Below are 11133 nucleotides of genomic sequence, written 5' to 3' on the forward strand. Positions count from 1 at the left end.
ATGAAATGGAAATGTCCTCCCTTTCAAATTTATTACCTGACCTAGACTGTGCATCCATTTAGTCTGGCAGTAACAGTGCAAGTGTTTTTGTGTGGTTATCATTTGTGTCGTGCGGAGCTGGTTATTACAAGATGAAGTGAGAGTTGGCGTTTGCTGAGGCCATCCAGTCGGCTTCTGATCCCCCCACCCAGGTACTTGACTTTTACCCTGTTCCTGAAACTAGGTTGTCTAGATCCCTTACGACGGATCATCTTTACTCAGGCTTCATAGGACAAGCGCGGTTCTCCTGGGCAAGTTGTGATGAAGCTAGTCTTCACTGATCTGATCATTTTTAAGGCTCATTTGGGGTGTGTGTGTGTGTGTGTGTGTGTATGTATGTATACTAAAACAACACTTCTGTTGTTGATTTCTAGAGTTTGCATTCTGTTTATGGGCAGAATACCCTGACTGTGTTGTTCCTCATTGCTTCTTTAGCTTCTTTGGTAGAAATGGAATGCAAAAGTTGTCCAGAAACACAATGGCCTGGAGAGATACATTTATACAGGGGCCTCAGCAGTCAAGAGCACCTGCTGTTCATACAGAGGAACTCTTCTGTTCCTAGTAGCCGGAGTGGTTCACAACCATCCTTAGTGCCACTTTGAGGGGATCTGATGCCCTCTTCTGGCCTCTGTAGGTACCAGATAAGCATATCCATGTGCCCCCCACCCCACACCCAAGAGATTGAGTAAAACAGACAAAAAATTTAAAAGTCAGACTACTTTGACCTCCATAAAGTGCATAGGATATAAATTGCTTGTTCTCAGTACCTTTCTGGTAGGTTTAAAAAAACTGACTGAGCTTGGCATGATGGCGCATGCCTTGAATCTTAGCTGTGAGCTGTGAATTTTATGCCAGCCTGGTCTACAGCCAGGGTGGTTATACAGAGAAACCCTGACTTGAAAAAAAACAAACAAGAAAGACTGGCATTCAGAGAATTTAGATTAAAAATTTCCTGACAATACATTGGTTCTCTAATATGCTTTTAATTTTTTTGAGACAAGGTTTCTTTGTGTACAGCCCTGGCTGTCCTGGATCTGTACTTTGTGGCCAGGCTGGCCTCGAACTCACAGAGATCCACTTGTCTCTGTCTCTGACTTCCAAGTGCTGAGATTATAAAGACATGTGCTACCACTGCCTGGCTATTTTTTTTTTTTTGAGATTTATTTTATTTTATTTTATGCTTATGAATATTTTGCCTGAATGTATGTCTGTGTACCACATATCCAAGGTGTTCCTGGAGGACAGAAGAGGGTGTCAGATTCCCTGGAACTGGTGTTATAGACACTTGTGAGCCACGCTGTAGAAGCTGGGAATCGAACCTGGGTCCTCTGGAAGAATAGCCAGTGTTCCTAACTGCTGATGTATTTCTCTAGACCCATTAATGTACTTGGATATACAGATATAGTTCATTACTGGAGTGTTCTTTGGTTTATGAGTTATTTTTTCTTTCTCCCTCTCTCCTTTCCTTTCTTCTTTCTTTTTCACTTAAGAGGCAGGGTCCAGTACCACACGGTAAGCTAGCCTGGAACATACTTTGTAGCCCAGACTGGTCTTGAACTCACAGCAGTTCCCCTGCCTCTGGCTCTTGAGTACTGGCAGTACAGTTGTGAGCCCCCACACTAGGCTGGATGATTTTTTTACAGGTAACATTATGTTTCAGTATTTCTGACATGAGAGCTAGTTTTCACTGATTTTGGCAGTTAAACTGATGTGTTAATTTGTATTTATACGCTGTTTGTTTTGAAGAGTGTCTGAATTTATTTATGTTAAATTATTCAGTTCAGCCTTTATATAACTTTTATTTCACATAGCCATCTCACATTTGTTATTGTTTTTTTAATATATATACACATTAAGAAACGGACATGACACAGTAGAGTAACGCCAGCGCTCGGGAGGGTGAGGAAGTCCTAAGTGGCTAACGTGTTTTCAGATGTGAGCAGTGTCTGCCTGTAGGTAATCTGGTGTGAGATACAACTGTGTTTTTCTAAGCACTTCACAGCTGAATATTTCACTCCTCTTCCTTCCTTCCCTTGAACTTGCCCCTTCTGTGTCCCCTGTGTCCCCATTCCCTGCAGCGCTCCCTGCTGGCTGTGGTGGAGATTGGTGTTCTGTGAATTGCACAATCACCCAAGTGAGTCCCAGAAGAGTCTCAGAGACCTGGCAGCTGACTGCTTGCTCTCACCAGGAATAGGGACCCTTTGTCTGAATTTCCTGCCCTCAGGTAATACTTATGTACCCCAGTTTTGTTTTCCTTTCTGTAAGCACATATTGTGCCCCACATAATGATCATCTCATTAAAAAAAAACAAACAACTAGATAGCTACAAGGTCATGTAACTCCTCTTTTAGAATGTCTTTTTAATTTTTTTATGCACAAGGTTTGGCAAATCAGAAAGTTGTAACTATGCTTTTCTTATCTTGCAAAGAGGAGTTTGATAATTTACAGGTAGTTATTTGTTTTTGATAACTTATTATTTTCCACTGAAGGCCTTAAGAGTTTATTTTGTGTTTAATATTAATTGTGATTTTTATTATTTAAGTGGAGTCATAAATGCGGAAACAGTTCTGTTTGCAGTTTTGCAACCTTTTTACCATTCTGTTCTTTACCTTGAAGATTCATTATCAGTGGTGAGCTGTGCCACTTGCACCAAGTTCCAGCAATTGGAATAGTCAGTTAACAAGGTTGCAGAGTTACAAGTTGAAGGCTAGCCTGCGCAGTGTTCTCTCTGTCTCTGTCTCTCTGTCTCTCTGTCTCTCTGTCTCTCTCTCTCTCTCTCTCATCAGAACACACACACACACACACACACACACACACACACACACACACACACACATTCTCTCTCATCACAAGTTGAGGCTAGCTTGAGTAGCATACACACACACACACATACATTCTCACCACAAGTTGAAGGCTAGCTTGGGTAGTACACACACACACACACACACACACACACACACACACACAGAGCTAGCAGTAATGGAACAGTTAATAAGCTTGTTCCTTTTGCTCCTTAGAAGTTACATTGGCACAATGGCCCTGTTGGCCATCTTTGTCTATTTTGATTCTATGTAGGCATTTAGAAATCTGGATTTCACTGCAAAATTGCCAAACTTCTAGAAACTTTTGAAATTGACTTCAGTGGTATAGTTTTTTGTTTGTTTGTTTGTTTATAAAGGCATTCAAGAATGGTTCTGATTTTGTATACACATGTAGTAAGTCATCTGGGGCAGGCACTCAATCAAGTATAGTCACAACCACTGTCTGTTGCGTTTTCTCCATTGCACCTCTTTAACATATTGTTTACTCTGCTCAGTACTTTTTTTTTTTTTTGGTTTTTCGAGACAGGGTTTCTCTGTGTAGCCTTGTCTGTCCTGGACTCACTTTGTAGACCAGGCTGGCCTCGAACTCACAGGAATCCACCTGCCTCTGCCTCCCAAGCGCTGGGATTAAAGGCGTGCGCCACCACTGCCCAGCTGTTTGTTGTTAAGATGTATTTATTTGATATGTATAGGTGTTTTGCATGCATGTCTGTCTGTGGATCACGTGTGTGTGCCTGGTGCTTATGGAAGCCAGAAGGAAGCACAGGTCTCCTGGAACTGGAGTTGTAAATGGTTCTGAGCAGCCACGTGGGTGCTGTGGATTGAGCTGGCATCTTCTGAAAGAGGAACAGTGCTCTTAACTTCTGAGCACTTCTCCAGTACTGTATTCTAAGTTTAAACCATTTGTGTGTGTGTGTGTGCGTGTGTGTGTGTGTGTGTATTATAATTCAGTTTATTTCTAGGTTTAATTTAAAAAAAAACTATTTACCTCTCTCTGTTTTTTCTTCTCTTCCCATTCCTGGGGATGGACCCTAGCACCTAGTACGTGCTAAGCAAGTGCTTTACTTTAGGGTGTATCCCTAGTCCTATAAGGCTTATTTTCGCTTTTGAGACAAGTTCTCACTAAGTTGTCTGTACAGACAGGCCTTGAACTTTGCATCCTAGGCACATCTTGAACTTGCTTAGCACCCTGGGTAGTTGGATTACAGGCTTGTACACCCAGGTTAACTTTCCATTTGAATCAATCATGAGTTCTTTTTATTAAAGGACCCTAACATTTATAAAGATGTATTATGTTTTATGAGTATTTTTTCCCGTGTATAAATGCCCACTCTGTGTGCCTAGTAAGTGTGGACCCGGAAGAGGCAGCAGATTCCTGGCACAGAGTTAGGACAGTTGGAGCTGCCATACAGGTGCAGGGAGGGAGCTGACTCTGGGCCTCCCTAAGAGCAGCAGGTGCTCTCGGCAGACGCAGCTCTCCAGCCTGACTCAGGAGGCTGTCTTCATGGTCTCAGCGAGGACACAGAGGCTACTTAGCACACACGGACTCTGCTCCCACTACCCAGATTTATCAGTTCCTGGATCGTTTCTTTGCAACTAAATGTTCCTACTGCCTTCTGGTCCACAGTTCTATATTTCATCCCTTAGCACTGTTATCAGAGGTGCTTCAGATTCTAGTCTTATTTAATTTCTTGATAAATCTTTTAATAATTCATGTTGAACTTTTAAAGAAAAAGTTGTTTATAAAAGATTTTTTTCCCTCCCAAAGAATTTTTTGTTTGTTTTGAGACAGGGTCACTCTGTAAAGACTGAGTGTCCTGGGACTCGTTGTGAAGACTGAGCTGGCCTCGAACTCACAGTGATCCACTTGCATCTGCCTCCTGAGTGCTGGGATTACAGGTGTGCACCGTCGCTCCTGGCCTCAAAGAGTTCCTAAGCTTGAAGTTCAGTTCATAAAGTTGATGCGAGCTGACTCTGGTGCTGGCAATGGGACAGAGAGTCACGCAGCATGTCCTTTTTGTTTTGAGGCTTCTCCCTCCTGGATTGAGCCAGGCCAGTCAGCTTGAGGACATGACAGTACTGCCTCATGGGAAGAAACAGTAGTCTTGCCTGTCCTGGACTCGCTTTGTAGACCAGGCTGGCCTCAAACTCACAGTGATCTGCTTGCCTCTGACTCCTGAGTGCTGGGATTAAAGGCGTGTGCCACCATGCCAGGCGACTCCTTCCTGTTTTTAACTTTAGAAACATTTTCATATCTTTTGCAAAAAATCATACAAACTGAACAAGATGTGTCTGTGCATAGATCAGAGCCTGTGGTCTGTGGGCCCCCACCCTCTTCTGTGCTCCTGTAGGTAGCCCCTCACCTGTGCTCCTGTAGGTAGCCCCTCACCTGTGCTCCTGTAGGTAGCCCCTCACCTGTGCTCCTGTAGGTAGCCCCTCACCTGTGCTCCTGTAGGTAGCCCCTCACCTGTGCTCCTGTAGGTAGCCCCTCACCTGTGCTCCTGTAAGCAACCCTTATTAAACTCATTGTCACCAAGACCAAAAAAAAAAAAAAAAAAAAAAAAAGACATGAAAGTACAAGAGAGACTATCTGGGAAAAGGCAGGAAATAATAGGAGTGGGAAGGAATCAAGAGGGAGGTGTGGAATGTATAGTATCAAAATATATTACATACACATATGGAAATGCTACAGTGAAGCCCATTATGCCTAGTTACTATATGCTGGGCCCTGGCTCTTACACAGACCATTTTAAAAATACCCCCTTTCACAGTGAATTGTTTTTGTTCATTTGTTGGAAATCAACTGACTATAAATTTGGGTCTATTTTTGAAAGCTGTATTGGGTTTCATTGATCGATTATTTATTTATTCTGGTATCAGGCTAATTTGGTTACTGTATCTTTTTGATAAATACTGAATTGGTATAATGCCATTAACTTTGCTCATCTTCTTGAAAGCTATTTTAGGTCTTGTGTATTTCTGTATGAATTTTAAAATCAGCATATTTCTACCACAAATCCTGATGAAAATTTACTTTTAGTTACCTTAAATTTGTGTCTATTTGGGGAGAATTGCTTTCTTAACAGTATTAACTCATGGAGCTACTTAAATTTATTTAAACCTTTAATTTCTACATGTTACACACCCTTTTAAATGTATATCTTAAAATTTCATATTTCCTAGAGCCATGCGTTGACACAGCTGTAATCCCAGCAATCTTCCTGGCAACCTGAGCTCCATTTCAGGAGAGAACTTACAGTAGAATTATTTTGGGAGGCATTTGCTATGCCCCTCTTTGCTTCTAAATAACAATTATGGGTTTCCATCCCACTTCAGACCATTTAGTTCCTGAATAAAAGACACAGACTTTTTAGTTTAATAATAAGCTTTTAAAGCACACTAACTGGGCCTGTACCCTTAAACTACTTTTCTAAGCCTGTCTGCCTACATCTCAGCCATACACCCCAAGTTACTTGCTAATGTTTATCCTATCTGGGCCAGATCTGCTTCATCAGGCTGTCCATCCCTCAGGGCCCTCATGGTGACTTTCTTCCTTTGTCCCTTCTGCTCCTCTCTCTTTCCTTCTATCCTTGTGGTCCCTACCTGAGATACCGAGCCTTCCTCTCTTCTGCCCAGTAATTGGCTGTCAGCAACTTTATTGACCAATCAACCTCAAATTGGGGAGCAAGATTTACAGAATAAATATTGGTAATGTTTGTCTAGATGCAACCAGATCTTGGGGTCCAAAATTTAGCATTTGAATACATAGCACCAGACCAACCTCCAAGAAGAGCCAACTGCTGAAATTTGTCCTCTGACCTCAGCACACGTGTGTATTTACATACATATGGTATACATATGCACATTACTATACACATGCAGACACACACAGGCTCTCTCTCCCTCTTTCTCTCTCAGGATAGTCTAAAAAAAAAAACCTATAAAAGAAAGGAAGGAAAGAAATTCGTGCTGAGGAAAAGGAGGTTACGACCAGGTAAAAGAAGCATGGCATGGCGTAAATAGGAACGCGCATGCCCCTGTAGAAGAGCCTCATTTGTTTCTTAGTTTTGAGAGGAGCAATCTTAATGGTTGTATAATGCATTTCATGGACTGTGTAAATGTGTATTTAGTTGTAGATTAAGAAGAATTCAGTGTTCTCAGGGGCTGGAGAGATTGCTCAGCAGGTAAGAGCACTGGCTGCCCTTCCAGAGGACCTGCACCCACAGCACAGCTCACTGCTGTCTGCAATTCTCCTTCCAGGGGCTCTGACACCCCCATACAGACAGGCATACGTGCAGGTAGAACATCAATGCACATAAAATAAAAAGAAATGAGTCATCAAAAATAATTTAATTCTTAAACTGGGTGTAATTCCAGCACTGGGGTGGGGCGTGGGGTAGGGAAGAGGCAGGTAGATGGTCTCTGTGAGTTTGAGGCCAGCCTGGTCTACAAAGCAAGTTTAGGACAGCCAAGGCTGCACAAGAAACCCTGTCTTGAAAAGCAAAATATGAATAAACAAACAAACAAACAAATAAATAAATAAAATAATAATTTTGTTAGACAGATAATCTGGCCATCAGATTTGGGAAAGTATTCCCAGAAGTATCCTTTTTCATTGACTTTAAAATGTGGTCTATTGTAAGCCTGGTGTGATGACACTTGGGGGCCAGAGGCAGGCAGAAATCTCTGAGTTCAAAGCCAGCTTTGTCTATGAAGGGAGTTCCAGGCCTGCTCGGGCTACATTGTGAGAGTCTCTCTTAGGAGAAAACAAAAAGGCTGATGGTTTGAAGGTATGTTGTCTTCCTAGAAACAGTGTTAGGAATACAGTGGAGCACAGGCCTCTATAACGATACTGACTTACTGTGTTTGCATATGTAATGATGTTCTTTTCTGGAGCTAGGGAATCAAACTCAGGACCATAGATTTGTTACACAAGAGCTCTGCTGCTGAGCTACGTGCTCAGCTCCGTATTGAGTTTGATGCTTGTAAAGACAAATAGCCTAGCTAATGATTGTACTTTTGCACTGTGTGTGTGTGTGTGTGTGTGTGTGTGTGTGTGTGTGTGTGTGTGTCTCCAGCTTGGGAGAACTGGGAATATTGAGAAGAATAATTTTGAAGGCTTCTGTTCTAAAATGTTGATTTGTTTCTTTCTCAGCCACAGTTTGATCCTGAGGTAATATATTAATGTTTCAGGAGGAAAGGACAGAATTTAACACACTAGTCTCATGTCAAACTCTAGATGAACTAGCTGTAGTTAAAGATGCATTTCAAAGTGTTTTAATGTGTACCTTTCCATGCTTGTGGTACTTCCTATAAAAGAGTGGTGGGCAGTCACTCAAGAAGTATTTGCTTATGAATAACAAATTTAAAAAATTTAACAAAAATAAAGTTTTAGAGAAAGGATCTCATTGTGTAGTCCTTGTTGACCTGGAACTTTTTTGTAGATCAGGTTGGCCTCAGATTCAGAGATCCACCTGTCTTGACTACCAAATACTGGAAGTAAAGGTGTGTGCCACCACATCTTTTATTTTTTGTCCAGTTTTATTTTCTACATGGCTAAATATATTTCTTCAGTACAGTGGTTATTTTCCTTTTCTGTGTTTAGAACCCTTAACAATTTGCTAAAATATGGACTCCATTTAAGAACTGTAGTTTAGATAACTAGTAGAAAAAAGTAAAAAAAAAAATTTTATTTATTTACTATGTAAAATGATCTGCATGCCAGAAGAGGGACAACAGATATCATTATAGATTGTTATGAGCCACCATGTGGTTGTTGGGAATTGAACCCAAATCTTCTGGAAGAGCAGTCAGTGCTCTTAACCTCTGAGCCATCTCTCCACCCTGAGAGGAAAAACAAAAATAAAAACAAAACAAAACAAAACAAAAACACCTTTAAAACTGTTTGACATGAATTGTTAGATTCTTCGTAAAATCTAGACTTTGGTGGCATTCTGTGAAATACAATACCATAGAGACGCCTGTTTCTAATTACAGCTGTTATTTGGTAACATATTCTCAGGGTGCAGGATGAACCCTTTAGAAGAATAGTGTGGGTGTGTGGACACTCAGCCCAGGCAGGAGCATGCTCAGGAGTATTTAGAATACTTAAGAAATGCAAGCTTACTAGTATGATTGTTTTGTTTTTCTTTTTCGAGACAGGGTTTCTTTGTGTAGCCTTGGCTGTCCTGGACTCGCTTTGTAGACCGGATCCGCCTGCCTCTGCCTCCCAGTGCTGGAATTGAAGGCGTGCCCCAACGTGCCCTGGCTTTACTGGTATGATCTTAAAACAGCGTCTTGGGAGTGAGTTGTACGGATGGGAGAAGACGGCACACAGGGAGTCAAAAGAGGGTTCATAGCTTATGCTCCATGGTTCCTGCTTCGTTTCTGTTTCCCTGTAGAGGCTGACCTCAAGCTTACTTTGCAGCTTAGGCCAGCCTTGTACTTCTGAGCCTTCCGCCTCCATCTCCCCAGCCTTGCACTTCTGAGCCTTCCACCTCCGTCTCCTCAGAGTTACAGGCAGAAGCCGCGGGGCCCGACCCCCCCATATTCTTCTTAGCTCTACAATTTTACATTGTCCTTCATATTATATTTAACCTGGATGGCTTACATAACAAATAGCTGTTTCATGTTGCTTTTGCAAATAAATAGCTACAGCATTTGGAGGTTTGCCTCGTGTTTGTTCTTATTTTAAATTTTTATTATATTTTTATTCAGTTTTATTAATTTTTGTGTTGGGGTGTGTGTGTGCATGTGGAGGTCAGAGGACAGCTTGTTCTCTTCCTTCACCATGTGGGGTCTGGGATGGGACTCAAGTGGTCAAGTGTAGGACCTGCCAGCCTGTGTCTCATGCTCTGAGACTAAGCCCCCGCCTCGGCCATCTTTGAATTCTTCATCCTGCACCTCTCAAGTGCTGGGTTACAGGCATGTGCCACCCTGGAGAGCTTTGTTTTTGTGATGGGACTGCAAGACCAACTTGATGAAAGTGGATAGAAATATGGTTAAAGTTTATAGTGTGTAATATAAGATGTAAAATGTGTATCTTCTAAGTTATGGTGTATTCCACAAAAGCTTCATGAAGCCCAAAACATTTGTAAAGAGAATTAGGGTAAATTGCTATGTAATTGTGTTGTGTTCATGGTCTTAGGAAAGCCGTGTCATCGTGGTAACGTTGCTGACACTCGCTGAGTCTCTGTGTGTTAGGCCTCATTCCAGCATCTTACATGGTCTAACGTGGACAGTCCTCAGACGAGTCTCTTATCTCCCTTTTATATATCAGGAACGGAGGCATATACATTTTACCTGTCACGTGTTTATGATGTGCTCCTTAAGTAAGTGGTTCATCTTTGATTATATGAAACTTTCCTTTATTTTCCCTAAACCATTATTCAGTGCAATGTTTTAGATGTAATTTAGACTATAATAATTATGCATTGATTGTAAAATGTGTAATTTAAATAAACTTAAATTGTTCGTAAGTTTTATTGCTGAAGGTGGCATAGCTTTGTTATACTAAGAAGGGGTAAAATTCTTCTTATGTGCCACGTGTGACTAAAGAAGATACTTGTTAAAATGGAAGCTATTTGTTTTTAAGTATTTTTAAATATAAATGTGATGGATATGACAGGAGAAACGGCTCAGTGGTTAAGAGCACTCCTTGCTCTTGCCGAGGACCTCGGTTCATTTCTCAGCACCCACATGGTGGCTGACAGCTCTCTGCAACTACAAAGTTTCAGGGGGACCCAGCTCCCTCTTCTGACTTAACAGGCACCAGGAGTGTCTGGTACACAGACATTCATGCTGGCAAGACACTCGTGCACATAAAACACAAATACTTTAGAGACTAGGATGCCTTTACAATTCACAAATTCATATTCATATTTGTTACAGTGGTAGAATATATGACTTGTACACTTTTAAGCGTGTGTGTGTGTGTGTGTGTGTGTGTGTGTGTGTGTGTGTGTAGGTTAGAGAACGGCTTGCAGGAGTTGGTTCTCTCCTTCCACAAGTGGGTTTCTGGTAATAAACTCAGGCTGTCAGGCTTGGCAGCAAGCACTTTTACCTACTGAGCTAGCTCGCTGGCCATGTACTTCTATGTTATATTTTCTAGTTTGTATTTTATGTGTATGGCTGTTTTGCTTGCATGTATGCCTGTGTAACACATACCTACAACTGTGCCTGGCACCCATGGAAGCCAGAAGAGGGATTTGGATTCCTCAGAGCTGGAGTTAGAGACTCTTTGAACTGTCATGTGGAAACTGAACCTGAGTCA

The 11133-nt window shown here is 41.7% G+C and overlaps 1 protein-coding gene across 2 annotated transcripts in view; it reads left to right on the plus strand.

The window, feature by feature from the left end:
- BLTP3B (bridge-like lipid transfer protein family member 3B) overlaps positions 1-11133 on the plus strand; it is a 68661-nt gene that overhangs the window by 8313 nt on the left and 49215 nt on the right. The window contains exon 1 of one of the 2 annotated variants that reach the window (XM_084794631.1): positions 2118-2263. The exons of the other annotated variant lie outside the window; for it this stretch is intronic. The gene's annotated coding sequence lies outside the window, so the exon portion shown is untranslated. Of the gene's footprint in view, positions 1-2117; positions 2264-11133 lie in introns of those variants that run through there. 2 annotated transcript variants of the gene reach the window in all.

This window comes from Acomys minous (genome assembly GCF_964271855.1).
Source record: "Acomys minous genome assembly, chromosome: 9".
Taxonomy (NCBI): Eukaryota; Metazoa; Chordata; class Mammalia; order Rodentia; family Muridae; genus Acomys; species Acomys minous.